We start from the raw sequence: 15,712 nt of genomic DNA on the forward strand, positions 1-15,712 counted from the left end.
GATTCCTAACATTTGTGGAGGCACATTTGTGAATGCCCCTCCCTGGAAGTGTTCAAGGCCAGGTTGGACAGGGCTTGGAGCAGCCTGGGATAGTGGAAGGGGTTGTAACAAGATGAGGTTCCCTTCCAACCCAAACCATTCTGGGATTCTGTGATTTTTAGGAGAGCGGTCTAAAGTCTAATCCTTTAGACTTTGCATGTATGCTCAAGAGCTCCTGATCTGGAATAAGCCTTTAAAAAATTCTCTAGTTTGTAGCTTTCCTATAGAACTTGAAATTTTTTTATTGATTCCTTAGGACATGAAGCCTAGTTAAAATTAAAAGCTTCTCAGCTATATTAATTTATGGTTGCTGGGCAGTGATATTTGCAAATATATTCTAGTTGTACATTACAAAAACGCTGACTCATTTCATACACCTGAATGTCTTTCTTGCTTCCATAAGGACAATAGCTTCTTTGGCTCAAACATCCTGTTCAGAGGGTTACAATAAAACACTTTGCACTTGAATTCTTTGCCTTCCTGACCCCTCAGCTTTCTGCCAGCTTCTGACTGTGCATGCAAGTAAGAGCTTTGTACTATTTGTCCTTGGGGCTGCATTCACTGAGTGTTCACTGGCTGTACTGGAGCCTGGTAGCTCCCAGTCTGCTTTTTCTTCTTTTTAGTTTTCTCCCTCTGAAGCTGCATGATTACTTTCACTCTTGGTCCTAGTGAAAAATCAGAATGTTAGTAAAGAATGGTAACAGTGGGAAATCTTCCAGACAAATGAACAGAGACCTGATTGCCTCTATCCCAAAGAACTGTGCTGGGTCATGCCAGAGGAGGAAAGGGAGACCTGGAAATCCTCTTGTGATGAAGCATCAGGAATTGCTGCTAGGCCACCGCAGCTGGAAGAGGCTGCTCCTTGGCAACAGTGTGTTCTTCAGCCTCCTGCATCCCTGCTGTGGTCATTAAGGGATGGCTGTAATCAGGAACACCAGAACACAGCATCATCAGCAGCCTGAGGGCACCAATAGCCTGGGGGACAGGCTTGCTCCCACACATCCCTGGCTGTGAGGGATGCACTTCCTGTCCTCCCTGCTGCGAGACCGGTGAGCTTTTAAAATAACATAAAGGGTGACCATGTAGGGATTTAGCTGCTCTGCTGAGAAAGTTAAAGAGAATGAAGTATCCTGTTCTATCATCAGCTCAGAAAATGTGCCAGAAAATAACTGAAAATTTATACTGAGAGGTCCATAGTTCCTGTGATGAGGCCTTTTTTTTTTCAGACAGAACTCTTATTTCTGCTTTTACAGAAGAACCCAGCATCCTTCAAATTTGCTTTTTTAATTAGTACTAACACAAACAAAATTATTTAAGAGTTGGACTGTGCATTTTTAATCTCTGCACAAGCAGAAGAATAGATTTGATGTCACTTTAACTCTGCTTATGTGTTCCAGCCATAGTAATGTTTTGAGTAATTTAATTTTAAAAAGAGAAGAAAAAAGAGTAGAAGAACCTTTATGTCCCATGAAAGGAAAGCTTTTCCCACTGTATAGCCCTGCTAGCTCTGCACAAAGGCAGATTAATGAGAACCCTGCCTTGAGGGTTGGTTTTCCAATGAGCACAGGAGCAAGCCAAAGATGAACTGTGCTGTTTCTTGATCAAGAGAAATGAATTAATCTTCAACCTCATAATTTATTCCAAAGAACACAGAAATTTATAGTAACTGTGTGCACACTCTGTATTATGATGCAGTTTGCAGTGTCTGAAAAAATAAACCTTCTGATACATGGATCCTCTTTGATTTCACCAATATCAGGAGGACATTCTGCACTGATGTGGGGTTATGTTTAACATTTGGGGCAGGTGTCTTTTATTGCTGTGATTTGTTTCCAGAAGCATCAGTGAGTGCCACACCTGGCCTATCATAGTGTAGGTTTCGATAGAGCTGAGGAAAGCTTCCATGGAAATGAGTTCTTTCAACTGAAGGTAGAGTTTGTGTTGAAATTATTTCTTTCACATACTCACAGTACCTTGCATTTCTGTAACCCTTTCTGTTTGAAGACCTCAAAGCTATATGTAAATTAATTCTGTCACAAAAAAATGCATAGGAGATGATAACTATTTAATATTTATGTTTCACTTTTCAGTGGTGTTTGTTTCCACAGCTGAGTGGACTGCATGGAGAGAGCTGTCTGACCTGGTTGATGCCACCGAAGTGCAAGGACTGGCATTGCTGACAGAAATGAAGTTTTCCAGCTCTTGAATCTAGAGAGAATATGGTGAAAGGAAGATGAGGGAAGTCTACACTCATCAGAATTTTTGGGGGACTTCTGCAAGTGCAGCATATGGTGTGTGTCTGATGCGTGGGATGATCGTGATACGTGGGAGGGAGTAAAGAGAGGGAGCTGCAGCAGAAAGCAGATAATGTGAATGCTATTTAAGGGCAGGTTACAGAATTACCTGATTTTTAGCTGAACTGCTTCAACCCAAGTGCTCCCTCATGAGATCTGTGTGGAGGTAGATGTTCAGTGCCTACCTCTCCCCCTCAGTGCAGGGAGGTAACTGCCTGTGCCTGCTCTCCTTGGAGCCTGGAAGAGGCTAGCGCTCACCAGAAGGGGTCGGGGGACAGGGGCTATGTAAGGAATGCGAGAAGAACTTTATTTTACTCCCTATTGCAGCAGGATTTGCTTTAATGGTTGGGTGAAAGGAGAGCAGGGGCAGCTGAGGCCGCTCTGTGTGCATGCTGCCTTTGGAAACAGAGCACGTCACTGCTTCCAGCTCCTGTTTCATATTCTGTTGGGAGCTTCTGGTTGCAATGCTAATTCGAGCAAATCTCTGACAATTTAAGGGGGAGAGGTTTGTGTATAATATCTGTAGTATGACCTGTTTATACTAAGGAAATCATCATAATTAAAATAAAAGGACACGAGTAATTGCAAGTTTCTCCTTAACAAGAATATTCAATTTAAAAACAAGTAAACAGGAACAAAGTGGTCTTATTTTAGAGCTAGTCAGTGCATATTTTTATAGGATCAGGAATCACTAATTACATAGAAGCAAACTCAAGTTGCAACACCTTGTAATGCAGGCACAGAGCATCTTCATAATGAAAATGCAGTGCGCTTTGAAGATATGCACATGAGTGCAAACAGGATGAGCACTGGAAGGGTTATGGAAGGTAGAGCAGCACAGGGGAAAAGTGTAAAGGAACCCATTTGGAGTGGGAAATACTTTTCCTGCAGAACCAGTGTCCCTTCCAGAATCTAAATTACTACCCAGCCTTGAGAGGGAAGAGGGGAGAGATTTAAAATTTCAGCCTGATGGCTGCCAGTGGGGATGGACTAGATGCAACAAGAGTATTTGACACACGTGCAATTCATCTGCTCTCCCAAGGACTGCAAATTCCACTATAAGGTCATGCATCTGACTTTCTGGCCCCATCCTTTTAGCACAGAGAGGGAGAACTATCACAGGCTGCCTCATGTTACACTGGAGTATTAATAGTGCTGTTGGCTGACCAAACACTGTGGGGAAATGCCCAGCTTATTTCTTTAAATATATATTCACAGAATGACTGGGTTGGAAGAGACCTTAAAGATCATCGAGTCCAACCCATGCCCCAACACCTCAACTAAACCATGGCATTGAGTGCCACATCTGGTCTTTTTTTAAACACATCCAGGGATGGTGACTCCACCACCTCCCTGGGCAGACCATTCCAGAACTTTATCACCCTTTCTGTGAAAAACTTTTTCCTATTATCCAACCTATATTTCCCTTAACGCAGCTTGAGGCTGTGCCCTCTGGTTCTGCCAGTTGCTGCCTGGAGAAAGAGACCAACCCTACCTGACTACAGGTACCTTTCAGGGAGCTGTAGAGAGTGATAAGGACACCCCCTGAGTCTCCTCTTCTCCAGGCTAAACAACCCCAGCTGCCTCAGCTGTTCCTCACAGGGTTTGTGTTCCCAGCCCCTCACCAACGTAGCTGCCCTCCTCTGGACATGCTCAAGCATCTGTATCTGTGCATTTCATTGTGCCCTTCTTACATTTTGTACATACCAGGATAGTCAGGAGAGGAAGTTAAACAATAAACTCCATTTTTATTAAGATAAACTCCTCTACATTGACCCTCACATGAAGGTGTCAGTTATTTTACTGTCACACATAAAATGAAGAGTATGTAGCATGCTGATATGTAAATGTTTGTGGTGCCAAGACAATTGCTGGTGTGTGATGTCCTTGTGTGTTTTGTTATCCCTTCCAGTCAACAGCAAATTTCTGCTCTTGTCAGAGTTAAAGGCATGTCTTCCTTTGAACTTGGTTGGAGCAAGAACTGGCCCAGTGTGGAGCTGTGGGAAATAATTGACTGCAGAAGCATTTACTTCATTAATCTCTGAGTTGATTTGGACCAAATTACTCAGGTAATTGCAGCACATTTTACTTACAGTTTTACAATCTTAATTACCATGCAGGTCTCCTATATTAGGACTGATATACATTTAGGGAAAAGAGAAAAAGGCATTAGTGGTTTTCTGCCATGCATGAGTCATATTGTTCTGTCACAAACCAAAAAGTCACACAGCCACTCCAAAAAATAGAGAATGTATTCAGCTTTTGTCAATTCTGGTAGGCACTAGAGCAAACAAAACAGATATTCATTTTATATCAGTCCACTTTGTATTGCTGAGGCCCAAAGTACTAAAAAGAAACTGAGAATGTTATCTTGCTTTTCCCCAAAACTGATAATCTCTCTTCCTGTCTTGAAGATGAAGTGAGAAAATTCAAGGGATGAAGAATTCATCTCTTGAATTTTTGCCTCTTGTTCATTAATGGCTTTGTCTTCTCAATGTCCTTTCTTCAGTAATTTCCATTGCCTGCTTTTATGCCACTTGGCACACTCCAAGCTGGTAAATTACCAGCTTTTCAGTAGAGAGAACAATCTCCAGTGTCTTTACCTTGTGACACTTTTGTGGGATGCCTTATCTTTCCTTTTACATATACATGAAGGGTATCTCATTGTGTTTGATGGGAAAGGGGAAATGGCAGAACCATTTACAAACTCCAGTTTAAAATCTGTAAGTGAAACCTGAATCCCTCTTGGGTTTGTGATCACTTCCTTTTTATGAGTGAATCAGGATTATGCCCTGTTGTTATTTGGAATTCTACTGTAGTTATTTTCTTTGATATTTCCCCAGTGCAATCTCTGATCCCATCACCAAGATGAATGGTTGTAGTCTCATAGCAACTTGGAGAGATTTATAGACCTTATTTTGCAGCTTAAGAAGCTGAGACTCAAAAAGGCCACATCATTGATTTGAGTTACAAGAGCAAAACTGTGAATTAAATCTGAATCATCCAAGTCCTGTATTAACACTTTCACCCTAAAGCTGTTCTGTTGTGAGGGACAGAACAATATGACTCATGCATGTAACATGTCTTTTCTGTATGACCATTTGGAAGAGGACCACCTTATGAATATGATTAACCATATGATCTACTATATGATTTTAGGGAGGAAATATCTAGAAAGATTATTATGATTTAGATAACATTAAAAACTTCAGCTTTGTAAAGTCATCAATAGAGGCTGATGGCCAAAATAACTGGCTGGCTGCAGGTATTGCTGTGCAGGTATCTTCCTATATTTCCTAGATACCTCTCTGAAAAATTAAATGTTAGGACTGAGAAACTGTATATTTGAGGAAAGAATAGGTAATGGCATGCTCATAGTGAAAAGTGTGGTGAAACAAATGAAAGGAGGAAACATTCTCAAGCTTTCCAGGATTTTGAACTTCAGAATTAAAAAGCCAAGCCAAACCAGAGGGAAAAAAAAAATCCAAAACCTGCAGTAACTTTGGAAGGTTGATGGGGCAATCACTTCGAGACACATCTCAATTAGACTCAGATTTACAGGGTTCTGCAGATTAGGGTTAAAAGGGAGCAAAGTGGATGTATTCTACAGTCACTTGTAATTCTGTTCATAACAGAGAAAGGAGAGAGTTTTTTAGGAGGATTTAGGTCTGTTTCTATGAAAATAGAAGTATGACAGACACTACATGTTAGCACTGTTTCTGTAGTTCTGCAAATGCAGCTGAAGAAACAAAGGGTTGGGAAGAGCAACCCCTACAGCCCTACCATGCTTTTTATCACCCCTCACACAACTGCAGTTATGTGCTGGGACAGGGTCTAATGTACAATGAAATCAACAAACCCAGGAATCAACTTTCTGAGGAGTTTTTTCTTTTTTTCAACCTGAATAATTCAGCAGGTTGATTTTGCATGGGAATGGGCAGGCACTGGTGATTCTTGCACCTACTTTTGCTACTACAGCCAATGGGCCATGGGGTGAGGATTGCAGTGCTGTGTGCAGTGATACAGAGGTGGATCCTCTCATTAGGGGCATTAGGAGAGCCACAGGAAGTGGCTCAGGGGCTTGCCTGAGACATCATTTTCTGTTCTCAGTTGTCTGAGATGGACCAGTGCCCTAAGGGCACTATATAAATAGTCCTGGGGTTGCTAAATATGTATCCCAGATATTTGGATTTACTTTACCTTTGAGTAGTAAATAACCAAAAACTTGTGAACAGACTAGTGTGAACATAAACACCAGATAAAACATTGTCAGGAATATTGGGAAGCAAATATTGGAGGCACAACAATATCCATTTCAAGTACGTGCTGAGGAGGAGTTTACTCTTTCAAGGTCTAGCACTTTTGGTATCAAATAGAATTTGTGCCTTAAAGAGATGCCTAGCATTCTTACTCTAGTTTCCTGGATATTTTTGAGGTGTGGAAAGGAACAGTTTTGTGAGGACTTGCAGAGATCTCTGGAGACTGACTTTCCAGGGGAATGATATGACTGTACCATGCAGCCCTTTTTATCTCTTCTGAAGATGCCTGCAGTTAGGCAGAGTGCAGCTTGGATTTTGGCAATTTTTTACGGATCAACATACTCCTCCTTTTGTTAAGATACAGCAGTGATTAATGTTGAACCTGTCACCTACAAGTGACCAAATCTACTGCCAATGCATCACTCATGACAGCAAGTAAGGTATTTGGGGGACAAAATAAAGACATGAGAGGAGACAGCTTGTATGATTTTTAAAATTTAGGCTCAGATTCCTTTCTGGCTCAGTACGTTTGCTGCATATTGATTTTCCTGGAGTTATATAAGGCCTAAGCCAGCCCTTTGTCACCAAAAGCAGCACAGCTGTTTCCAGGACCACGAGTCATGTGCGACTTCTCTTTTTAGCTTCCCACTGGCTTTTTAAAAATACACTTTCAATCAGTTTTGCTTTTCAACACTGAAGAGAAAAAGGAGTAAGTTTTCCTGAGAACTGGAGATTTGGGCAAAACATTAAGTTTTCATATGCTAAGAAACTTCTCATTGTGCTGAGAAGTTGTGTTAAACTCTGGTATTGACCTGATATTATAGAATATGGGAGATATACATCTGATTATATACATCTAAAGTTCATGTTGAAGGTACTAGAATTGTCTTATTTAATCAAGAGTGAAACAAATTAGTGTTAGCAGCAGTGGGAAAAATTGAGAAACACTGGCTACACTCTCATTCTTTGGGAATTGTGTTAATTTCTAATCAATTAAATATTAAGGCCTATGAAAGTGGGTAAGACAAAAAAAAAAAAAAAAACACAGGTAGAGGGTGCGACTGGAATTCTCATTGCAGTACCTTGTGTAATCCCAGCTGGATCAGCAAAACAACCACTGATGACTAAACCCAGTTTTTCCTTGGCCTCTCTGTGGTGTTTCAGAACTGTAACAACCTGGTCTCCATGTACTTGCTTTTGAACCTTGTTTTGTTTTGCCCTGACTTTGTGTGCCAGGGATCTAGCCTGGGCCAGCTGTGCCTCCAAGGGGAACTCTGTGTTCTCCTGAAGCCACATCCTCTCATTTCCCTCCTGGGTCTCTGCCATGATCCCAAGGAGGAGCAGCTGGGCATGTGTCTCTTGTCCCATTTGTGATCATAGCATCTCCCAGCTGAGCCAGACCTCTGCATTACACACAGAGTGTGGAGAATCCCTGCAAATTGCCCCAAGACACCTGGCAATCTGTGCCATGCCCGGGGAGTTTCAGGAGTTAAGTTTTAGGGGTTGAAGTTCAGCCTATTTACCGTCAGGGGCTTATCAAGTCAGAAATTTATGGCACTTCTCCTCAATCCAGCTCATTCTTATGGATTTAAGAAAGCTCTTGCAGTGCTTTGGGTGGCCTCCCACATGTGGTCCCAGCACCCAGATACTGGACTTGTCTCAGGAGCAATACTAGGAATCAGGTAACCTGTGTAAAGCACTCTGAAGAGTAAGAGCACCCCAGTTTAGGAAAAATTACTTCATGGAAAGGCTGATCAAGTGTTGGAATAGGCTGCCCAGGGAAGAGGTAGAGTCACTGTCCCTGGGAGAGTTCAGAACATGTGTGAATGTGGAACTTGGGGACGTGGGTTAGTGGTGGCCTTGTGCTGGGGGAATGATCATCTTAAGAGAATTTTTCAGCATGAAGGATTCTGTGAGTCTAAGTTCTGGGTCTGTGTGGGATGTTTACAGCAGTTTAGATGAATTCACATTACTGATTAGACAATATACACGTTTCATATCCTATTACATTTGTATGATAAATTTATAAACTCCATATATTTGCACTCATCTCCTCTGAGGCTTTTGGTCTGTTTTATGAGCTGAGAAGCAACAAGCAACCTACTGGCTGCTGTGTCCAAGATCAAATATAAAAATACAGTGAGAGTTAATGAACAAAACGTCCAAACATTTCTAGAGTTTTATGTACCTCACACACTTGCATAAATTTCAATGAAAGACTTGTTTTTAGTAAAAATAATGGCAGAGGCATGACAATGCAAGAAAGGCTGAGACATTATTTGACAGTTTTTGTATGTATTACAAAGCTCTCTGCTTTGTTTCAAAGCTTTTCACTTTTGTGTTTGAAATCTGGCAAGAAACTCAAAAATCTGATGCAAGGTTTTTAAGATGGATTTTTCCAAGACAAAAATCAGTGGACCAGCTTTATTTACCAGCACAGTTTAGGTAAATACATGCATTTAAGAAGGCAGTCACTAAGTTTTAAGTTGATTTGTACCAGCGCACCCAGAAATACACACAAGAACATAAATATAATTTCTTTTTATCTCTGTATATATATTTGTGTGTGTGTGTATTTACACATATATAGCCATGTGTCCAAATTTTATCCAAGCCCAAACCAGGACACTGTGAGCTGTAGAGAGACATAGATTAGTGCATAGGTGGGAGGTATATCCAAGTTCCCTCCCTTGAGGAGGGAGTAGCCACAAGCACAAGTCAGGGCAGGATCAAGCCCTGCCTCTGCCTTTTATAAAGCAGTGTTGCTTCTTAGCAACTATTTTCTGCCTGGATGAAAGCAGGAATCTTGCAAATCATAAACAAATATGTAGGTCCAGGAAGAGGCCAAGTTAAATAAAGTATTCTTTACCCAACTCTGTCTGCTCCTCTTTTTTTTCATGGTAAAAATTTCCATGAAAAAAAAGAGGGAGTGTAGGATGCAGAGCCCTAAAAGAGGGATTTAAAAAGAAATAAATAGGAAATAATATAATGCACAGGAAGAGTTCAGCCACTATAGGAAACAAATAAGATCTGGAGAGGAGGTAAAAATAATTTAATTCGGTCTTTTAGAGCCAAAATTTAAGTTAATTTACAATTTTCCCTTTTTTTCCTCCATGGGTGGAATTACAAATACATGTTATTTCTTCCACTTAATGTGGAATGGAGAGGCCTAGGATATATTTTTCAATGTATCCGTATTAGATATATATATTTATTTCATAATATAGCTCTATAAGGGTATAGTTCAATGTCTTTATTTACAGGTATTTTTGTTCATGTCAGTCAGATGTTGTCATGTACTGAAATGTCTTCAGTGCCCAAGGATGAGCCTCTAACAGAGCCACAGCTAGCAGCCTGGAGAGCTCTTGCACTTGCTCTCTGACATTCCATGTGCTGCCTGGCAAATACATTGATGCCCAATTTCCAGAGATTGTTGTGTCCCTAGAAATGCAGTTGGCACTCAGACATCACATTTTCAAAGGAAAATCTAATGAAAAGAAAATGAGATGCCTAAATCTCAGTGCAACTGGATACTGAATCTATGAAAGTACTTTTGAAAATCCCATTAGGCATCTAACTGACATCCCAGTCTGTTTATAGAGTAAATCCCTAGGGACTGATCTCTTTCTGTGGATCTCTCTATATTTTTTGAGTGCAATATACTTCATCATGGCCCAGTATCCATGTAAAGTAGTATAAATTCTCCCCAAATGATGAACAAGACAGCCAAGCCTCACTATTTGCATATCCTGATCTGGAAATTTTAGGACAAAGAGACTGAACTCTGTGCCTTTTCCAAGGAAAAAGGCCGATGGACAACTTGTGAAAAATACAGCCCTTTCATAAGCACCTGAAGCTTTTGTTTTTGTTCAAGGCTTAAATACTTCCAAACACCTGGTATTAAGGACTTAATTGTAAATAATTCAACTTTGGATGCTAAAATTGTGGCTTTGCTTTCAAAATCCCATCAATAGAATCACAAAATCCCAAACTGGTCTGGGTTGGAAGGGATCTTAAAGATCACCTCACCCAACTAACTCCCCTGCCATGGGCAGGGACACTTTCCACTATCTCTGTCTGCTCCAAGCCCCATCCAACCTGGCCTTGGACACTGCTAGGGATCCAGAGGCAGCCACAGCTTCTCTGGGCACCCTGTGCCAGGGCCTGCCCACCCTCACAGCAAAGAATAGGGAATGGGTTAGTTTGCTGTACAATTCCAGTAACAAGAATGAAAAGATAAATTGTCTTTTTAGTTCCCTTTATGTGCATCAGAGCTGATTTCCCTTACAGTTTGATCACAGGTAACCTACACATGATGAGCCCAGTGATGTGAGGTGCCCAGACATCCTAATTCCCAAAGCAGGAGGAGATCAGCAGAGCTGGCCTTGGAGCAATCCATGAGCTGGAAGATGAGATCAGGTAACTGAATCCTCAGATCTTCCCGATGCTCCCTGACCCTGCCCATTCCCCAGCAGGTTTGTGTGTCTGATTCCCTCTGCACAGTCTTGTTCATGCAAAGTAAATGCAGCAGGTTGGCTTCTCCAGCTACAGCAAGAACAGGAAAAGGGAAACAGCAAAGGTACCTGGCAAATGGACAAGAACAAAATTGGAAATTTTGCAGAGAAGCTTTTGGCAATCACTGAATCTTTAGGACCTGGGTGACGATTTTCCTGTAAATCAGCAGGGAACGGAAAACACTTGTAATTCTTAATATAATGATGGTGCTTTTTATAGTGGAAGTTAAGGCATTTTTGCTTTAGCATTTCCAACTTTACAACTATCCTGCTCTGGCCCTGAGGGCTGCTCTTGTACAAACCCATGTTGACATAGTCACTAATCTTTGGAGAGCTTTGAGCAAGGAAATGATCTGTAGGATGGAGGCATGTCTGCAGAAAGCAGTCTGTGGACATGATGCCATCAGAAGCAAAAAGCAATACAAAACCACATCTATGTTTGCCGTTTCTCTTCCTGTTTTGAGCCAATGATATCAAATGTTGTAAAAGCCTTGATGAATTTGTGCTGTTATTTTTAAGTTAAGGTGGTTTTGTCACTAAATATCAAGTGAGCTTTGATTAGAGGGAGTTCAGTGCTATCAGTTCCGCCTAGGAGACATGGAACACTGCCAGACTTCACGAAGATGCTCCTGATACCACTGCCCCTAAAAGATAAATTAAACTTCTAAAAAGTACCTTTTAAAATAATTCTGGTTCAAAGAGAAACATCTGTTTTCTGGGAAACATGTCTTCAGGGAGAAATCGCACTGTTGTGTGAAAGGGAGGGAGGGAGGGTATCTGGATTGCTGCTGGTGACAGCAGCTTTCAGTTTCATAAGGTTTCCCCCCACAAGATTGATGCTATCCTTGAGACTGAAAATGGCTGGCAAAAGACTTCTGGCTGACTGGAGGAGACTGTCACACAAATGCCTGTGGGAAGATGCTGTAGTTACTCAGGCATAGTAAGTCCCTCTCTAAGACAACTGATCCTTGGCATGTGTAAACAGAGCAAACTTGAGTGTAACTATGCTCAGAGTGAAAAATGGAAATTGTATCAATTAACTTTGAATTCATTTTCATCAATGTATATCAAGGGAAATTATTTCCTGGTGAAAGACAACATCAACTACAGGGTGTTCAGGAGGTCACCACCAAAGCTGAATATTTATGAAAATTTAATGGGGCTTGTAGATTATAACTGGTGTCTTTCAAAGCTGACTACCATGGAATACACAGGGAAGTCATGTGATGGGAAATGAAGTGTACAACCCCAGTCCATGTGAGCTGATGGAGGCCAGATGGCAAAATTTAATGTCAATCTTCTTGTGTGTTATACTCTAATTGCAATTAGTAGTTCTGTGTACAGCAAGTCTCTTAGCAATTAGCTTGTTCTGCTTGAGCTTGGGATTGGGACTGTAGCTCAGATATAACTGGTGAGCATGAGGAGGTCTCCTAAGCTCAAAAGCAATTTGAGAATAAACTCACACACCTTGTCTTGTCTTGTCACAGAATCCCAGAATCATTCAGGTTGGAAAAGGCCTCCAAAGTTATGGAGTTATGGAGTTCCAGTCTGTGACTGATCCCCTACCATGTCACCCAGCTCAGAGCACTGAAATCCAGACATTTCTTGTACACTTCTGTGCTCATAACCTCTTAAGCAAATTCTTCCTGAGAACAAATGCAAAAATAAAATATTCTCCTAAGCCCTGAAAGCATCAGAGTAGCAGGACCTTGACCTTCAGGGTCCTTGACTGCCAAAATCCAGCTGAGCTTCTCTGCCATGTATGTAAGGGGCATTGTGCAGCCCAAAAGCTAAACTTCATGGAAGCTGCTTAACCTGGATCATCTCACCCTTCCCAGTCAGGGCTTTGATGTTTAAATGCTCACCTACATGCTGCTTATCAGTGGGTCAACAGGCCACAGCCCAGCCACCCCAGGCTCAGACTGTGAAACCTAAATTTTATGCTGGCTCGGGAGGAAGAGCAAGATCTTCCTCACATCTCAGGATCAATATCCTTCATTTAAACTTTACAAAGCCCTAATAAACCTTGCCCCATCTTTCCACAGAGGAGAGGCTATCAATCTGATCCCATGAGTGCTGGCATCTCAGAGATGTGAAGTAACTTTCCCAGCTGAGCTGAAACCCTGGTTTAATCAGCAGGTAGCATGCTCAACATGACAAGATGTTAGTTTTAAATATTAACACTTCACTATATGAAACCTGTCTCCAGCTGAAAAATAGGTTGTTTAATGAGGGAATAAACACAAGCAATCCCTTTGAAATGCAAAACTGCTTTTGGTTGTAGGACAGTAAATATTAAAAGTGCTTCTGATGAATAAAACTCAGATGTTCCCTGCCCAGAACTGGATGCACAGCGATTGATAGGCTCAATACAACACAGATAAAATGTAATGTAAAATAATAATCCATCAGATTCCTCCAGAAAGCTACTCTGGCCCCTTACTCCAATTCTGTTTGTCTTTTTACAAATGTCACCCTATTTCTTTGCAGTCCATTCATACCAGAAGACAAGCTGGTTTATGCTAGTGAATTAGTTTGGTTTGATTTGACAGTGACATCTTTCCTCAGGTTACTGAGGAGTTATTTCTGTAGCATTTCAAAGTTGAAATTTATATTTTAATATGGCAGTAGTATTTGACATATAGCAAGGGGCTAAAATAGGGCCTGGAAAATGTCAGCTATTATGGGCAATGCTTTATGGAAAGGGATTATTCACTTGCTTGCTTCATTCCAATATTTACAGTTTGAAATGTCACCGCTGTGAGGTTTAACTACCTCTCTCATAATTTAGATAATTTTACTTTTTTCAGAATTTGCTGCTATTTCATAGTGATAACAAATATTGGCACTTCTATAAACAGCCATTATCTCTTTCTTTCTACAGATAATTTACAATGAGAGAAATATATGGAGAATTTGAAAATAGGGGAATGTGGTTTCAGATGTTTCATGTTAACTCTTCCTTTATCCCTCTTTATCCTTTCAGAGTTCATTGGGGGTCTTTGGCCACCTGGCAGCAGGCTGTGTCTAAAGAGCCATGGCAGAAGCTCTGACAGCAGTGTTGGGCTGGCCACCCTTCTCCTGGGAAGGGGGAAAAGACACAGCACAGCTGGGGAGCACGAGTGCAGCCCTTGGCTCCTCTGCACTAGGCATTCAGGGGCAAAAAAAATCAGTGCCAGCCATAGGCAAGGGGGGGAATTCAGAGCACTTTGCCCTGGCTTCAGGTTTGGCTGAGATTGGGCTGATGAGGGTTGGGCAGCAGCACATCTTCCCTTGTCACTGCTGCTCTCCACAACCTCCTGGCAATGTCACAGAATCCCAGAATGGTTTGGGTGGGAAGGGACCTTAAAGATCATCCAGTGACACCCCTGCCATGGGCAGGGACACCTTCCACTAGCCCAGCTTGCTCCAAGCCCCATCCAACCTGGCCTTGGGCACTGCCAGGGATCTAGGAGCAGCCACAGCTTCTCTGGGCACCTGTGCCAGGGCCTCACCAAACTCAGAGGGAAGAATTCCATCCTAATATCCAATCTACTTCATTCAGTTTAAAGTCATTTCCCTCATTCTATCACTACCTACCCCTGGAAAAGGCAGATAAAAGTTCATATATAAAAATACATACAGCTGTAAAACCTGGTAGAGACCTTGATTCATAATCTTAGTACCCACTTTCTCACCTAGAGCAAGTGGTAAATGCACTCTTTCAGTGGGTGACAGACAGACCAAACAGCAATTACACTCCCCAGGGTAAAAAATCTCACATTAACTAGGCTCAGGCTGGTGGCTGGGGATTCAGTGGGAGACTGAATCTGGCTCCAGTGGGCTGTAGACTGCAAATATAGAACATTGCATGACCTTAACTTTGCTTTTTAAAAGAGGCTGCTGATACTGAGACTCACATAAAGAAATACATAAATTTAGTGTTCAACATGGTAGGTTGATGCCCTGTGGCAAACACATATTAGAGAAGTAGAAAGTAATTAAGGTTACTTAATGCTGGGAAACTGAACATTGCTTGGGTTATTTTGTCATTCCTAATGTATTAATCAAATGCATCTCAGCTATGTTTCCTTACTCACTGTCTTTATTAACAGTGCCTTATTTGCCCTTTCTTCTAAAATTAGTATTTATATTCCATACTTAATGTATTTTTTGTTTTAATGAAGAACGTCAGTGTTGAAATGAACATGGGAATTTTTTTTTCTCTCTTTCCCAGTTATGGAAACTGTCCCACCAAAAGGCAGCTGGGCTTTAACATCCAATACACTTTTTCACTTGCAAAACCAGATCAATTAAAGAGACAAAGCATTTAATGTGGCTGGAGGCCCAGCTACTTTACTTTCAGTAGTGAAAGTTACTCATCTTTAGGCAGAATTTCAGGTTGCCCAGAAAAGCTGTGTCAGCCTCTTGATCCCTGGAAGTGTCCAAGGCCAGTTTAGACAGGGCTTGGAGCAACCTGGGATAGTGGAAGGTGTCCCTGCCCATGGCAGGGGGTGGAATGACATGACCTTCCAACAGAAACCACTTTATGACTCTGTTTTTCCAAAACTCCAGATTCTGTGTGAGAATACAGCTCTTTTTTAAGTATAAAAGAATTTAAAGCTTT

This window comes from Haemorhous mexicanus, chromosome 9 (genome assembly GCF_027477595.1).
Source record: "Haemorhous mexicanus isolate bHaeMex1 chromosome 9, bHaeMex1.pri, whole genome shotgun sequence".
Taxonomy (NCBI): Eukaryota; Metazoa; Chordata; class Aves; order Passeriformes; family Fringillidae; genus Haemorhous; species Haemorhous mexicanus.